The sequence below is a fragment of the Uranotaenia lowii genome, chromosome 2, assembly GCF_029784155.1.
Source record: "Uranotaenia lowii strain MFRU-FL chromosome 2, ASM2978415v1, whole genome shotgun sequence".
Lineage (NCBI taxonomy): Eukaryota > Metazoa > Arthropoda > Insecta > Diptera > Culicidae > Uranotaenia > Uranotaenia lowii.
This window is the reverse complement of record NC_073692.1, coordinates 167,584,949-167,603,402: the sequence shown is the minus strand read 5'-3', so window position 1 is coordinate 167,603,402 and position 18,454 is coordinate 167,584,949.

Sequence of the window (18,454 nt, the reverse complement as noted above, 5' to 3'; positions counted from 1 at the left end):
CACCATCCGCAGGGTTACGGGGAGTAGGCGTTGACTTGATTGCAACGCACGCGTTTTTTTTCGTCTGCAGAAAATTTCCGAAATTTCGTCTGTAGAAATTTTTATAAAACTTATTCTTTCAATTGAAATTCAAGTGAAATTCCAATTAAAGGCCACCATTCCACCATTCGACGAAACTAAAATAAGAATACATGGTGTCGGAAAACATTCGAAGTGAAATTTTCAGGGGTGTTAAAAGTATTATGGTTTTGGAATCTCATCCTACCTACCTAAGGGTCCAGCGCCGATTGACCGGCGCATAGGGCTGAGATAAAAGATCTCCACTGCTGGCGATCCGGAGCCAGCGTCTTCACTTGCTGCCAGCCAAGGTTCTCGTCAACTGTGCGGATTTCAGCGGCTAGACTTCGCCGCCACGAGCTTTTGGGCCTGCCTCTTCTTCGATGCCCATCTGGATTCCAGTCAAGCGCCTCTCTGCAAATCTCGTTTTCATCTCTTCGCAGCGTGTGCCCAATCCATCTCCACTTACGTTCCCGAATCTCGATTGCTAGCGCCTTTTGATGACACCGGCGATGAAGTTCAACGTTTGAGATCCAGTTGCCAGGCCACCAAGCGCGGATGATGTTCCGCAGGCAGCGATTCACAAAAACTTGCAGTTTTCGCGTCGTCACCGCATATGTGCACCAAGTTTCACACCCGTACAGCAATACGGATTTGACGTTTGAGTTGAAGATTCGGATCTTAGTTCGTAGAGAGATCTGGCGTGACCGCCAGATGTTTCGGAGACTCGCAAACGCAAATCGGGCTTTTCTGATCCGGGTTTCGATGTCCTTCTTGGTACCACCATCAGGCGTAATCTGGCTACCAAGATACTGGAAGCACTCCACTGTCTCAACCTGTTGTCCAGCTACCATGAAATTGGAACGATTTTGGCATAACTTTGATCTGTACAACCCTCAAAGTACTCTGCAAAGTGATCCTTAACAGGATCCAGGAGAAAATCGACGCTACACTCCGACGGCAACAAGCTGGATTCCGATCCGGACGATCGTGTGTGGACCACATCACAACGCTACGAATAATACTGGAACAAATCAACGAATTCCAGGACTCTCTTCTGCTGGTGTTCGTTGATTTCGAAAAAGCATTTGACCGACTGAACCACGAAAACATCTGGGCTGCTCTTAGACGACGAGGGGTCCCAGAGAAACTAGTCCATCTCACCGAAGCACAATACGAGGCATTTTCGTGCAAGGTCTTGCATGATGTTGTCTTGTCCGAACCAATCCCGGTACCTGCTGGAGTGAGACAAGGATGTATTTTGTCACCGCTGCTTTTTCTCATCGTAATGGATGAGATCTTGACTGGATCGATTGACTGTAGACCAAACCGAGGATTGCCGTGGAATCCTTCAACCATGGAGCAACTGAACGACCTTGACCTGGCAGACGACATTGTTTTGCTCGCCCAAACACAACAAGACATGCAGAGCAAACTCGACGACCTCACCGAAAGCTCCAAGGCAGCAGGTCTCAAAATCAATGTCGGAAAGATCAAGTCGATGGAATCTCATCCGCAAGGCGAAATATCTGACAAATCCCCGAATATTTGTGTTTTACCTGTGAAAATAGTGAAAGTGGACAAGTGTTGGGGAAGTTGGAAAATGTTGAAAATATAAAACTTCCATCCGTGTTTCTTTTATCCCCATTACTGTCTCATCCGTTCTACCAATCTGCTTGGTGAACGGAACAGAACAAAAATCAAATGTTTGCCCCAGCGCTCAACCATACCGGAAACAAAGCTAAGTGTTATGTCTTTTCATTAATTATCATATTCATTTTTTTTCAAACTATATAACTAATTATTTTAATGAAATCAGGAAATACGTTTGAATCCGTTTGCTGAACAAAACGTTTTTAGAAAAATTGAAAAAATATTACAAAATCTACTGTTGCGCTATGTTAGTATTCTCGTTCAATTTTTGCAATCAGGCGTGGAGAAGTCAAAGCTTGCTGAGCAATAATTTTATTATGATGAAAAGGAAGGATATGAAGTTTTCAAAATTAAATGTTTGTTTAAAAATTTAATTTATTTAACTTTTTTGCCTTACAATTGAGTTCGACAATTTGTTTCATCTTAGTTATTTAATCAATGTCAAAACTGGTTTCTAAGGAGTAAATAATGAATTTATGCAACAAAAGGAATGTATATGAGAATGGTGTTTTTTAACTAATAAAATCTTTTGAAAAGTTAATTTTTTTTTTCAAAAGATTTTATGAAGGTTTTAATAACATTTTTTTCTGTTTTATCAACGTTTCTTTTCAAGAGCGAGCAATGGCGCTATATCCAAGGTCAATGACCAGAGATAAGGTACAAAGAAATTCAAAATTTTACATCATAACTCATAAATCATCATCATAAATTTTAGGCTAAGAATTAAGGCTTTTGAAACAAACAGATAAGAATGAAATTTTTCCAAAAATTTTGCATTTCTGTGTGAAATAACCTTATTTCCATCCATTTGAGGAGGAATGACCAAAGATCGGTATCCAGGAGCTTACTTATTTTAGCAAATAAGCTCGCAACGTAAAAAAAATCTAACCATGAAAACGTATGGTACTGTTGTCCACGTTTCTTCCTCCCTGTGATCCAGTTGTCTCTGCGTCTAATACTGCACTGTGGGCCCGGCCGAGTAAAGATGGGTAGTAAATGTACTTTTACTACTCACCGGGATGCTGACAAGATCTGGCTGTGTATGTATCATACGCATAATCATAAGCAAGCATTGGCACCATCCTCATGGCTACTGGGATTTTTAAAGAGCTTTTGTAATAGTATAATGGTGTAAAATGTTTACGTTTAGTATTTTACATTTTGAATAAAACTCAAAAACTGTCTACTCAAATTTGTTTAGAATATTGGTTAACAAAATTTAAGAATGCTGTTCTGCTGTCAGTATTAATATTACCAAGGTTTTAAAGAATTGATTACATTTTAATGTTTGTTAAAAACCAATCAAAGGATGTTGGACTGTTGAAATTCATCTCACTCAAGATTTTCATATACAAAAATTATAGGAAATTTCTGAACTACTAAACTTATCAAGCGTTTTTTTTCAATTTTTCAGAGGGACGACAATTAAAAACATTGAGCAGAAATTATTTTTCATATGAAAATTGAAAAATGAGGATCTTTGGCTTATGATATATGTAGCTCAGTAGACAAGTCAGTTGCCTCTGAGTCAATGTCGTGAGTTCGAGCCCAAGAGTAAACATCGAAAACAGTTGCACCGGATAAATTTTTCAGTGACAACTGCATCGTTGATAAAAGTCGTGAATGACACCAAGATATTAAATCGACCATAATCGAAACACCACAAAAAAATGAGGACTACAAAGTTTCAAAAAAAATCCTGAGCTCACTAGACTTACCGACAAATTATTTTCTTGAAAATGACTGAAAAAAACTGTTTTATCATTTGGAGACAACTAGAGTTACGGTTTCAAGTATAATGCCATTTTTTTTAAATTTGAAGTGCAGTTCTGAAAATTTTTCGACTTGACCATTTTTATATTTTTTTTCAACATACTGCTTTGTCAATAGCTGTTTTTGAATATCAAGTTTTTTCGCGAGAACGAAACGTTTTCTATTCCTTTCCGGCATTGCGTTAGAATTGTTCTTTCTTTGCAACTGCCAATCAAAAGTGCTGCATGGTACGAAACTATAAATAATGTATAATCGTATCCAAAAAATCGCATCCACGGAATGACTCAATATATTTTGGTTCGCTCTTCACCTTCCCGGGTGCGTGTTATTTTTTCATAACGCAAATATTCTTATGCATAGTTCTCAGTCAAAGCTATTCTCAGCCTGCCACACACCGCTTCTTGCCATTCTAGGTCCTACCCGACGATTTGGTACATCCTTGCCTAGTTCTGCCTGGCTTTGCCGGAGCGTCATTCCCGGGACCGGGCCCAAACACAATGAAGCATTATTATTCATTCGCATTTATGCGAATTTAAGCGATCCGACTTCATATAGTCATAGTCTCCGAATTCGGCGCGAGGTTCTCTCCGACCCCAATATATGCTGGATTGGTTTCCTTCAATCTTGGTCTGTGCTATTTTGTCGAAGTTATTTTTTCTATCGCCTATCTCAAGCTCCTGGGGGCACAGAATAGATGTAAGAATGGCCGAAAAGTGAATCGTGCCTGGACTAGGCATTCGGAAAGGCAGACTACGACGGGCTTTGATCAAACTAAAATTGGGCTGGGAACGGGTAGAGGAAAAAAAAACTAGGAAAAAACATCCACACAACTTGTGCAATTTCTTGCAAACCATGGGGTGAGTCTTTCAGAATCTACATGGAAAAAGAAAATCAAGCAGAATGTGCACTTGAAATAGTTTCTTTCACTTTGAGGGCAAATCATTCCTTGAACCTAGAAAAATTTAAAATCTTCAGAAATAACAATTATCCGTTGAATGAAAATACTTTCTAGATACCAGAATTAGGTAAACGCCGAATGTTTAGGTAAAGTCAAAATGTATTGAAATCCGACAAAAAAATCATATTAAAACATGTTCCATAGCATCAGAAAGGATTCACATAAATTAAAAGACCTCAACAGATTCAAAATGTTCTAAAATGAATTAAAGTTAGCTCAATAATTCAAATTGACTCGAAATAAGTTTAAAAGATTCAAATTATTTTAAAATAAATATTAATAAAATACAGTATTGTTCCGATTTTGTCAGCCCCATCTTGAATTTAGGGCTGACAAAACAGGGTACCTGACAAAATCGGGAAAAAAAATTTCTTGAATGTAATTTCAATTTTGATTTGATAATTGTCCGTTTACTTGTTATTTCGATATTTTATGTCAATACCGTGATAAGGGGTGACATTGACCCCTTTTCTTTATTTTTCACCCTTCTTACAAAGAAGGGTACAAATGTCGCTTGAAAAACCAACATTCGATCCGAGGCGTTGAGGGCCAAGTGTCACATACCATTCGACTCAGTTCGTCGAGATCGGAATATGTCTGTATGTGTGTATGTTTATGTGTATGTGTGTGTGTATGTTACAAAATAATGTCACACACGTTTCTCGATGACCGCTTGACCGATTTGAGTTCTTGAGGCGTCAAATGAAAGGTCTTGCAAATAGCAAAATGGAGGACCTGTTCAAAAACTCAACCCTAAGTGATTGTTTACAAACACCCTTCATACAATGGATTGTGTACATGCCATTTGAAAAACCGTTGGTGCGTAGCTGCAGGATTGATATTCAATTGCAAAACAGCTGAATTTGTTGATCACATAAGTTAGATCACTTTAAACTTAATACATCTTGAACCTATCAGCACGTGTTGACAGCTCACTGCTGCCAACATTACAGAAATGCTTCATGATTTGGTGTCAATATTCAACAACCTCTTTCTGCCTCCAATCGCCGAGGTAACCTTCGTTACAACTTACTTTAAAAAGAGTCACCATTAATAGCTAAGCACTGTGCTGAGCAAGGTTTGTACTATCCTAAGTGCTTCAAACTGTACGGTTTTCAAAACAGATGGCTTTTTTTAACAATTTATAGATGTCTCCAAAAATATTGGCTATTGAGAAAAAAACGAAACTCGCTCAGCCTTAAGGAAAAAGTCAAAATCCTTCGGTATCTTGAGGACAAGGCTGCGAAGAAAGCAGACATCGCGAAGAAGTACAACATCCATCAGAAAAATTCGAAAGAATGCTGACTGCATACTTCGTGCGGCATCCAACATCTCGTGTCGTCTTGGTAAGACTTTCAAATACGTTTCCACAGGTGCGTATAAAAATTTGGAAGATGTTTTGTTTCTTTGGTTTCTTAACCAACGACGCCTGAACAAAACAGTTTCTTCGGCCATGCTCATAGTCAAAGCTCAAACATGTGCTGAAAGTTGCAACGTCCCAGATTCATTTAAATTTTCACTGCACTGGATACATATCTTCAAAAAGCGCTATGGTATCCGCAAGCTTAAGATATGTGGCGAAGCGTTGTCGAGCGATATAGGAAGTGTTGAGGGTTTTTTGGAGAACTTTCACGAGGAAATACTTCATCGAGAGCTTACTGCTCAGATGGTGTATAATGTGGACGATCGGAATTGTTTTTCAAAATGTTGCCAACAGAATCACTTTTTGGTTCGAAAGAGGCTAGTGCTCCAGGGCGTAAAATTATTAAAGAGCGCATCACTTTTATGCCATGCGCCAATGTCACAGCAGACCATAAGCTCCCTCTGATCGTAATCGGAACATCTCGGAATCCCAGAGCCTTTAAGAACGTCAAATTCCCGTAACGTACCTTGCGTCCAAAAATGCATGGATGAGAAGCAGACAATTTAAACTAAATTTAAAGGTAGACAAAATCGGGAGCTGATAAAATTCGGAACAATACTGTATTATAAAAGTTATGGTCCATCAAAGATGAAAAAATATTTTTGAAATTCTTAGTTCTTCACATTACGGTTTTACTAATTTCTTCAAAACCTTATTAATTGGGTACAGGAAGGTGTTTGTTATTGATTGAAATTGAAAAAAAATAATTATAATTTGCAAATTTGAAGAAATAACAGCAATTTTCCAAAAACAACTTAAAAAAAAAATTGATTTTCGAATTTTTTTTGCATACATTGTTCGATATCTCACACATGCATTAAAAAATCGTGATAAGAATACCATAAGCTAATTTCTTTCAATCTCTAGAATATTTTTTGTAAAAACATCACTCAAAAATATCCACGCGTCTTCGTGATGTTTGGATTTTGATTAGTTTTGTTTTAAAACAACACTATGCATTAAAGGGTTAACACTATACATTAAAGGGGTTAAATACCAACCCTTTAAATACCAAATGGTTAATAAGTGGTCCTCTACGTGGGTCAGGAAAACCCCCAAAAAACATACAGTGTTAAATGACTGGGAATTTTAGCTCAAAAGCAGAAAATTTCAACTAAATTTAAAGGCTGACAAAATCGGGATAAAATACTGACAAAATCGGGGATAGACAAAATCGGGGGTAGACAAAATCGGGAGCTGACAAAATCGGAACAATACTGTATAATATGAATGAAAAAAAATTAAAATGAATCAAAATGAATTGAAATACATATATCGAAATGAAACAAAATCAATCAAAAAGAAGAATTAAAATGAACCAAAATGAATCAAAACGAATCAAAATTAATCAAAATTAATCAAAATGAATGAAAATGAATCAGAATGAATCAAAATGAATCAAAATGAATCAAAATGAATCAAAATGAATCAAAATGAATCAAAATGAATCAAAATGAATCAAAATGAATCAAAATGAATCAAAATGAATCAAAATGAATCAAAATGAATCAAAATGAATCAAAATGAATCAAAATGAATCAAAATGAATCAAAATGAATCAAAATGAATCAAAATGAATCAAAATGAATCAAAATGAATCAAAATGAATCAAAATGAATCGAAATGAATCAAAATGAATCAAAATGAATCAAAATGAATCAAAATGAATCAAAATGAATCAAAATGAATCAAAATGAATCAAAATGAATCAAAATGAATCAAAATGAATCAAAATGAATCAAAATGAATTAAAATGAATCAAAGTGAATCAAAATGAATCCAAATGAATCAAATTGAATCAAAATGAATCATAATTAATGAAAATCAAATCATTGTAGTATATTCGTTTGAATATACAGATTATACAAATTTTCAGAGTAAGAATGTGTCGTGACACCGACTTACCCATCAGAACCTGGCCGATAGAGGACGACAAAAAGCAAAAATATTTCAAATAGAGAAATAGAAAACATTACCCAAACGCGAAGAAAAAATGCGCCTTCATCCACATTCGCATAAATTCGTGAATCTAATCAACAAACAACGCAGTGGAGTTGGTTTCTGACTTTTTTTTTTGCTTCTAGAGGCCCTATCTTTGTCCTACCCCTTGCCTTGGTAGGAAGAGTTTTGTGTGTTAGTTTTTCTTACATTTTTTTCCTGCTGCTAACCCATCCTCATTCGTATGCTAGAGTAGCAAAAAATTAAAAACACAACTAGCAACTTCACTCTGGCAGTGCAACAGCATCGATCGCGCAAGGAAGAAGAATGGAAAGAAACGTAGAATATTTTCGCCATACACAACAACTAGGTTTTGTTTTGAATCATTCACAAATTTCCTCATTTTGTTTTGCCTTTTAGTTTCAGCAGCACCGCAAGCCTTTTGATGGGATTCTAGGCCCCCCCCCCCCTGCAACAACCTCCACCGTACTCCACCTTCCAACCACCTTGGAATATCATGTTGTTTTCTATTTTTTCCCGGGAAAAACGTTCCCAGGTTTCTCCCTATCATGGCATGGCCTAGACAACATCAAATTGATGGTTTGGGATTTCCGGACCTCGGATGTTTTCTAGATTGTCATTAAACTTGCTGCATTGTGAATGGTGACGTCAGGCTAGCGATGGTAACGACTCTTGGAGGAAACAACACGATAATAGTAATGAAGCGACGAGGGTTGAACTCCGTTCGATATCTGGTGGTAGTTTGCTTTTGGGAAACGTTTTACTCGTGGAAGAATTAGTTTGTTGTGTGCCTATTTAACCACATTCATATTTTTAAATATTGAATTTTTGAAGAAACTTCATAACTTTTTTTCCAATACCCCATCCTTAATTTATTTTCACATTTTTTGAATAAGTCCAGGATGTTGAAGAACAAAACTGAGTACAAGATTTTGTGCTTAGTTTTGGTTTCAGCATAATTTAAATTTGAGCTCTCAGTATTTCAAAAACAAACTTTTAGGCGGTATTTCTATCGAATCTTTTTGCGTATGAATATCGAAAACGCTCACTGAAGAAGATAGTAAGTCGCTATCGAAATACCGGTATCTGAACTTTTCTTTCACCGTAGTTGAATTAAAGGGAATTTTTCGATTGCTTTGATTCAGTAGAATTATTCAACCAAGTAGGCTTACAACACATATTAGAGCACTTCACAGCAAGTTCACTGGTGTTGGGAAAAAGTGGTAGAAATTTTGACATTTTGAAAATTTTACCATGCATAAATGTTTTCAAGATCTTCGGGCGTTGTATTTTTTTACAACATTGTTTCTATCTCAGCCGTATGTGATAGACATATTGCTATTTTTGCATCACAGCATGCGAAACTTCAACACGTGTTGTTAAAAAACTTGAAGGCCACAGATCTTGAAAATGTTTTTGCATGGCAAAATTTTCAAAATGTGCAAAAAGTGACAAAATTTCTACCACTTTTTCCCAAAACCAGTGAACTTGCTCTCAGATCATTGATGGGAGTAAGCTTTTTCGTACTCGTTTTGTAAGCTGAAATTTCTAACATGGATTGGATTAAGGAATCAGCTCAACAATGTTCTCGCAAGTCATATCACTTGACTTACAGAATAAGCGGCATGATTTTTTTCAATATGGAACTAGTTGTTTTCAGTCTTGGTAGGTAGTTGTAGATTCAAACTTTTACAAATATTGCAGAATGTTTAAGGAACTCATTAGATTTTTTAAGCCATTTTAAACTGAACAATCTCATTACAAATGAATAACAGAGTAAAAACATAGAAAATGTTTATGTTATTTTTTCATCGTGTATGATTTTTCTTATTCGAATGAAATATTTAAAATCGGCCAGAAAAAAACTATGAAAGTTAAAAACATCTGGAGAAATCAAAGACAAAAGAAGAAATCAATATTTGTTCCGGCCAATAATAAAATAATTAAAAGCTAAGCTCTGATGGAATTAAGAGTTTTGGTTAACATAACATAAAATTGATAGTGAAAAGACTTTTAGTATCGAGTAGAGTATTCGTCCAAAATTTCGGGAATTCCCGAATCCCGGGAAACGATGGAAAAATCACGGGAATTCCTGGACATAATAAATCGAGCTAAATTTTCGAAAAACTACTCTACCTAAATTGGAAAAATAGGTCATAGTAAGAAAAATTATTGAGTTCCCGATTGACGGCTTATTCCTGTACCTTGGCTCTTAGACGACGTAGACGTTACGCTCTTGAAAATCAAAGAACAAATTACAGTCACATCGAGCCAGCATTCCGATTAATGAGAGAAGTTAACAGCATTTATAATATTATAGATTTGAACTCCATTGTTCAAACAGTGAAAAATCAGTATGTGTTATATTTCAGGAAGCAACTACATATAAGATAATTTTTAAGTTATCGAGATTACGGGCTCAGCCCATTTATCCATCAATAGATCAACTTAAATCAAAAGATGGAATGCTCTATTTAGCAATATTCATCATTTAGAACTTTGATTTTGCACTCTGTGGACAGTAGACAAATCATTGGCATAGAAATGGCACTATTTGAAACATTGCACCGGATCGAGCATAGTTAAAAACTAGATTTTTTAACTATTCTCGATCCGATATCTGATAAAATATATGGTATGCTTCAAGGCCGTGCGAACGGGGGGGGGGGGGGGGGGGTTAGGGGTTTAACCCCCCCCCATGAAGATTTTTTCCAAGTAAAATTTTCACCAAAGTAACAAAAATTGTTTGATGTTAAAATGTATATGAAAATAAGTGTTAACAAGCAAGGCAGAAATTTTTCTCGCCTCCGGCAGAATTTATTCTTAAATCACCCTTGGCTTGAGACATTTCGATCTACGATACTTTTCGATGTTTACGAGTTGAAACTAACTTTGATTCTAAATTGCAATTCAATTGTTCTTTTGTATAGGAACTCAAAACTTGACATACAAAAACCCTACCTCGTCTTCAGAATTGGTATTTATTAAGAAGTGTAAAGATAAAGAAGAGAGTTTGAAATGAACGATTTTTATGTTAAAAAATCGTTATTTTAATTACAAATGTTATGCTGATATGAAATATTCTTCAAGAAACCAATTTCGACTAAATTTTATTAGGCGTTTTTTGTTTTTTTTTAAATGCTCATCACAACACATAATTTAGACAAGGCCACAAAATCTACATTTTTGGAGGTGCAATGAATTAAAAAGGTAATTTCAACTAATTTGGGTACCTTGAATCTTAATATGCAATATTTCTATCAGCATTTGTTATTAAAATGACTTTTGAGAAGAATTAAAAAGTATTTGAGAAATTTCTACATTGTTTATACAAAAACTAAAATCAAAAGCCAATCATTCAAAAATAAAAGTTTTTAATGAATTATAAACTTTCCTCAAGAATTCAAGTATTTTTGAGTGCTGCGAAAAAAGCGATAGAAGTTTTTTTTTCTTTTTTATTTATCCAATTTTTAAGAAGTTTTAAACTTAACTGAATTTTAGATATTTTTACGAAAACATGTAAGCTTTTTGCAGGTTTCAAAAAATGTGTTGAATGAAATCAAGTTTTTTTTACACTTTCTACAGTTATGTCAAAAGTAGTTGTAATGATATCTTTCCATTTTTTTGTAATTGTTTAGATCATGCATTATTTTCATCATAATACTATCCCTTAATTGGATGAAGTATGATAAACAGAATCAGAATCAGAATCAGATTTTTCGTATATGTAGGTTTGTTAGTTAATCAGTTATCAATATCTGATTTTACTTTAAACTGATACATTTCGAATCTCCTTATCACCAAAACTCAAAGTGTTCGACCAAATTTTATAAAAGATTCGATTTCATAATTAAAAACATCTGAATGCTGTTGCCTTGACACATCAATTAAATTATGTAAATTCTTTTGGTGAAACGTGTTTATTAAAGTAAACCTCCTGAAATGTTTTAAATAGATTATCTTCCTTTTTTCATATTTTGTTTAAATTTTAATATAAATTAACGGAATTTCAAGGTACAGTTTTTTTTCCAAATCTGTTATTAACTTGCCAAATTTTTAAGCCGAAATTTTGAAATTTAGAAAAAATTTTAACAAATTTGTTTTTTTTTTTTATTTTGAATTTTAAGTACTTGACACATAAGCTTGTAATTTTTAACTTTAAAACTTGTAATTGAAAATTTAAAAACTTTTCATCAATTTTTAAAGAAAAATCTTCTTTTTTGAATCAATCATGATTTTTAAAATGATCTTTAATCTTTAAAAGTTTGAAACATGATTTGAAATAGGCAGTAACTTAAAACTTAATTTTAATGTGAAATGTTTACCAACTTTGTATTTTCTTTGTTCTTACAATATTCGTTGTAACTTGGAATTCCTTATCTTTCAATTTTTATCTGTTTTCATTGATCATTCATTAAATTCCGCATTTCCTAACATTTTCTTGTAAGTATAATTGAACATGAAGTTATTATTTTGAACTTAAAAAATGAACTATTTAAGACATTTATTTTTCTATAAATAGATTTTTTCTCTTACTTTTTTCACTGGCACTTTACAAAGAATAATAAATATATCTATTCTTCTTTTTATCAAATTAAATTAAACCATCAAAAATTGAATTAATTCTCCAAAGTTCAAATTTTATTTAGCAGTTATCGAAAATATTAATTTTTTGTCGCGATTGAATATATTTTGTTGAAATTGAAACTACTACAGCGGAATTTATCAATTTCTTATAGTTGAAAAAATAGAACAAAATTTTAATTAAGATGAATAAAAATTAGCAATTATTATCATTTTCCTAAAAACTAATCATGGTTAATTTTTTACCTGATTGGATACTTATTTAAGAATCCAGATTTCTTTTGAGCTCTGTGTTTTGGAAACGTTTATTTTGAATAAGCTTAGAAGTTCTTTTGAAACAAATTTCTAGTTCATAATAAAGAACATAATTTTGAAAAAAAAATTATCAATAACTTACCGAAAATTTGAAATTTTAATTCTGGTTTGATTTAACAATTTTGATTTTTATTATCAGTCCAATTTATTTTTAGTTTGTTTAGTAATCATGGGTGAAAAACGGTGTTAGAAATTTCTTTCCTTTTTGTATTGTTTATTTTTGGAATTGCTATTATTTTTAGCTAAATTTGAAATTCGAAACCCCCCCCCCCCCTTGGACGGTTCCTTCGCACGGGCCTGGTATGCTTTAAAAAGATCGTAAAAACGATTGGTTGATTTAAACAACAACAAGAAGAATCAGAAGCTTTGGAAAAGGATTACAACAGGGATATTCAAATTGAAATAATAATCAAGAGTGAATATACTAAGAAAGATCCTGCGTTTTATTGAAAAACTGAAATGAAAATGAAAATTCTGCGTAGTTTGTAAATTTTTTCAAATTGTGACTCCGAGGAGTAGAGAATTAATTTTATTTTATTTGATTTAGATTTGGAATCTGACACATATGACAATATTTCAAATGCGTAAAGCCATGTTGAATGTTTGGCTGTGAAAAAATTCAAGCATCGATTGAAAACGAACTTTTTCAGTATTTGTTGAATTATACTACAGAATCTTAATTTTCTGGATTATCAATGTAAAGAGGTGCCAATAAATTTGGAAATCTGGCAATTTTTCATGAAAAAGATTACAACTAATATGATTTTAAATATTTCATTTGAAAGTTGTGTGGATTTCAAATGTGGTTTTATCAATATTCAAAGAATAGGTTTGAAGAACTTCTTGGTTGAATGATACTATGATTTCAACGTAGTCGATAAATTCTTTGAATTCAGCTACAGTATTTGAAAAAACCAAGCTTAGAGAGGATGGCGATTTATCCAAAAATTGACGAGGGCATTTTGATCGGATATTTATAATTTAATAAATCTTCAATTCAGTTTCTCATCAATTGATTACTCGAATATAGACTTTGAACAACCAATAAAATTAATGCTGAAGATGATTTAAGCAATCATCTTGGCCCAAAAACCTTTTTAATTTGCTCACTTTTATCAACTGAGTTATGAATAGTCACCATGAAATTGAAGTTGATTGTTATTCGTGTTTAACCCTCATCCGCATTAGAGTGTCATTTTGACACCACTGCAAGTTTGAAGGCTTGTAACTTTTTTCAGAAGCTTCAAAATACAAAAATTTCTTCGGGGACCCTAAATGAATTCAAAAGTTCTTTAATATTGTATCTTCACTTTTTTATGGATGAACCCTGGAAGCCTGGGCAAAAAAACTCCCTTTTCCGACTTTGAGTGTCAATTTGACACTCCAAAAGTAAAATCTATCTAAGTCGTTTGCTAGTCACGGTACGCATCATTATTTCTTCTCTCAGCTTGGCTCTCTGCCCAAATCACCACCCACCGTGCCTACTCGGAGAGCAAACAAACACGTTTTGCTGGACGCGCTGCTTGTGGTTCTAGAAATTCAGGAATGATTTTACGTTTATAATTTTCATATTTTTGTGAAATCTTACAGCGTGAATTGTTGCACCTCACTAGAATGTAGATTAAATGTGCTTTCCAATGAATATACTTTTGATTGGTCCAAACAAAATAAAAGCACTGAAAATCGTTGTTCGAATCAAAGATCGGTGCCGTTTCGTATACTTGTGCTGTGTTTACTTTAGACCTAATAGCGAAACTGCTCAATATTTGTCCCATATGTCAGCAATTGATCAGCTAACGAATACCGCATCTAGTCAAGATATTATCGTCGTTGCCGGAGATTATAACTTACCGAACTTAAACTGGAGTTTTGACGAGGATACTGATAGTTTTCTGCCAGTAAACGCCTCAACCGAACAGGAACTGGCTGTAATTGAGTGCAATAGGCATCTGGTTTATCTCAGATCTGTTCGCTCGTAAATGTCAATGGCAGAATCCTCGACCTCATATTTGTGAATAGACCAGATCTTACAGAAACTGTAAACCCGCCGCACGCCATTTTAAATACCGATCGACATCACCATGCTTCAATTTTATTGATTGACACTACTTATGAAGAGATTATCGACACAGTTCGCCCCGATACTTGTAGCTTAGATTTTACGCACTGTGACACCGGTCGTGTGATAGATTCGTTAGCCGAAAAAAATTGGCACTCAGCGTTTGCCAATCTGGATATTGATAGTGCACTTTCTACCTTTTATGACCACCTTTGGGTTATACTGCGTGAGAACACCCCTCTTAGACGACCAAGCAGGCATAAGCCGTTTAAGCTCCCTTGGTGGAACTCTGAACTACGAAGAAGCCGCAATTCAGTTCGCAAAGCTCGGAAACGTTACTTCAAGGAGAAATCTGATCAAAACAAATCGATCTTGTCTCGTTTAGAAGTCGAGTACTCAGCCCTGCGAAATACTGCCTTTAAACGATACATATCATACATCGAACGCAACGTTAAGGAAGATCCATCCAGCTTTTGGAAGTTCATGAACAGCCGCCGCCTTAAAAATCCGGTTCCATCTTCTGTATCGTTTCATGGATGCACCTCGAGCAGTATCAGAGAATCAGCTGATTTGTTTGCCGAATTTTTCAGCAGCGTATATAGCTCGTCAACTCCTAACTGTGCTGATAACTATTTTGGAAATCTGTCGAACTATGACGTCAGGCTACCCCAGCCTCTATTTACCGAGCAAGAGGTGCTAAACATTCTCAGTAAACTTGATCCATCGAAAGGCCCAGGTCCAGATGGAATTCCATCGTCGTTGGTTTCGCGAATAGCTGTTTCCCTTGCAACACCGCTTTGTCTAATTTTCAACCGATCCATCTCAGAAGGAGTTTTTCCTAGCCGTTGGAAAATTGCTTCAATTTCTCCAATTCATAAGTCTGGAAATGCTCATCGTGTGGAGAACTACCGGCCAATTTCAATACTCTGCTGTTTCTCAAAAGTGCTCGAAGTTTTGATGTACGAAAGGCTCTATTCAGCAGCTACACCGTTACTTGCCGAGGTCCAGCACGGGTTTATTCGGAAAAGATCGACGTTGACCAACTTGATGTGCTATGCCAGTGAATTGCATACAGCGATTGGTAAAAAACTGCAGGTGGACTCAATATATGTCGACTTTGCCAAAGCCTTTGATAAAGTGCCGCATATGATCGTGATCGAGAAACTTAAGCGCTACGGATTCCCAGAATGGGCAATCAAATGGTTGCATTCCTACCTGTTACATCGTCATGGATTTATAAATATTTGTGGAATTCATTCCACTAGTTTCGATATGCCGTCTGGTGTTCCACAGGGAAGTCACTTAGGACCGCTTATCTTTGTGATTTTCATTAACGATCTTGCAACTTTCATTCAATCGCCAAAGCTACTGTTCGCAGACGATTTGAAAATCTACAGGATCATTGACTCGAGAGTGGACTGTGCTGCGCTTCAAGAAGACATCAATAGACTACTCGCATGGTGTGGAAAACATGGGATGGAAGTAAACGCCGATAAGTGCAAGTGTATCAGTTTTTTTAGAACCAGAACCTCCGTGCCCTTCGAATACGCTTTTGGTGGCACTCCACTTGAAAGAGTTGTCACCATTAAGGATCTAGGAGTAACCTTTGATCAGAAGCTATCGTTTAATCAGCATATCGCGACAACAACAGCTAAAGCCTTCGCTATGTTTGGATTCCTGCGAAGAAATACTTTAAGCTTCGAGGACCCATATGCTCTCAAGACAGTGTTCTGCTCTTTAGTGCGAAGTGTCTTGGAATATGCGGCACCAGTTTGGGCACCCTACCACTCTGTTCATATCGAACGGATCGAACGAGTTCAGAAAAAATTTCTTCGTTATGCTCTGCGTCGACTGCCCTGGCGAGACCCCGTAAGGCTACCGCCTTACTTACAAAGATGCGCTCTTCTGTCTATATCGTCTCTGAGTCAAAGAAGAACATATTTGCAAAGAATGTTTGTATACGATATCCTGACAAACACTGTTGACTGTCCACAATTGCTCCAAAGCTTGAGTTTACACGCCCCAGCACGCCGTTTGCGCAACCAAACCACCTTCTGGCTACCTAGAAGCAGAACAGTTTTTGGACAAAACCACCCGCTTAATCGATGTTGTCAAGTCTTCAACGATGTTTCACACTTGTTTGACTTCAATGTATCCAAATCAATGTTTAAATGTGCAATCCGTGACGTTCCCTAGCATTAACATAACTTTAATTTAATCATAAGTGATTTTAATACTCGGTCTGTATGACGGCAGTCAAAGACTTAAATAAACTTAAATAAATAAAAAAATAAAATAAAATAAAATAAAATAAAAAAAAAAATAAAAATAAATAAATAAATAAATAAATAAAAAAAAAAAAAATCCGGGTACAACCTGACGGCGGACCACAAAAACAGATGAAATTTCAATTTGTAAAAAATCGCGCAAAGTAGTGAACTTTGAAAAACTCCAGTAAATTAAATTTTTGTTGCATGGAAAATCTTAAGACAGCAAAATGTTAGAATTTTAATAGATTTTTTAGTCATATTTTTTCAAAAACTCTACCATCGTTCAAACAGTATTTACAAGCAATCGAATGAAAAGTAGGTTTTTCAGACCACTTTTTTGAACTTTTTGTGACCATTTCATTAAAAAAATTTTAAAAAAATATTTCTTGGCTTCATGATGTAGACATTAACTTCAGGTTTCATATGCATAAGACAAATATTTTTTTTAACGTATAATATATGAACTACAGCAGTTTTCCTGAGGCCTGTTTTTTCAGATTTTTTTTCTTTCATGCTGAATAACGAGAAAACTAGAAGCTTTAGCTATATATAATGTTCTAAACATATTTTACTGGTTTACAAGGTTTCTATTGATATAAGTTTTGTATAGATCGGTTCAACACGCCAAAAGTTATAATGATTTTAGCTTGTAGTGTTAAATTGACACTCCTAGTGCTGATTAGGGTAATGAAATCTGATGCGGATGAGGGTTAAAGGGAAATTTGCAAACTTTCCATCATATGGGACCAGGTAGGCCTTGATTAAGGAGGCTAAGATTTATAACAAGTCAGAATATCTCGAGGCGTTCAACTCCGGCAATCCTGTAATATCAATAAAGTTTTGGTTCAATCTTAAACCCTTCGCTCATTTTCAACACTTTTCATCTGCTTCTAATCTTCTATCCGTCTATTACCATCAATTACATGGACATACATACATGGATTATGGAACAAATATAAATATATCTTAGTACTCAATTGGTAAAAATATCCAATTAAAAATTTTTTATCGTCTAGATTAGGCCGGAACAAATTTCAAATGCTTCTTTTGCCACTCGGAGTTGGGACATCGCGAGGGGGGGTAATTAAAAATAATGCGAAAAACAAATAAATTGGAATGAATTGCACGAAAGCTTATATGCAACAAAGTTGCATAGAATATCATTGCACAGAACCTAAAAACACGTAATTTTTTATCGAAAAATTCAATACAATCAAGAATACATAAGGTGGAATAACTTCCATCTTCCAAAATTTGTTTTTATGTCTTGTAATCTTTTGGAATCTTGATTTTTTTTTACGAAATTTACATTATTTACATACTTCAAACTTTATTTATTTCCCCCTTCGGGTTATTGAAAATTTCGAAGGGGGTGGGGGGGGGGGGGTGACAAAAGAAGAAAT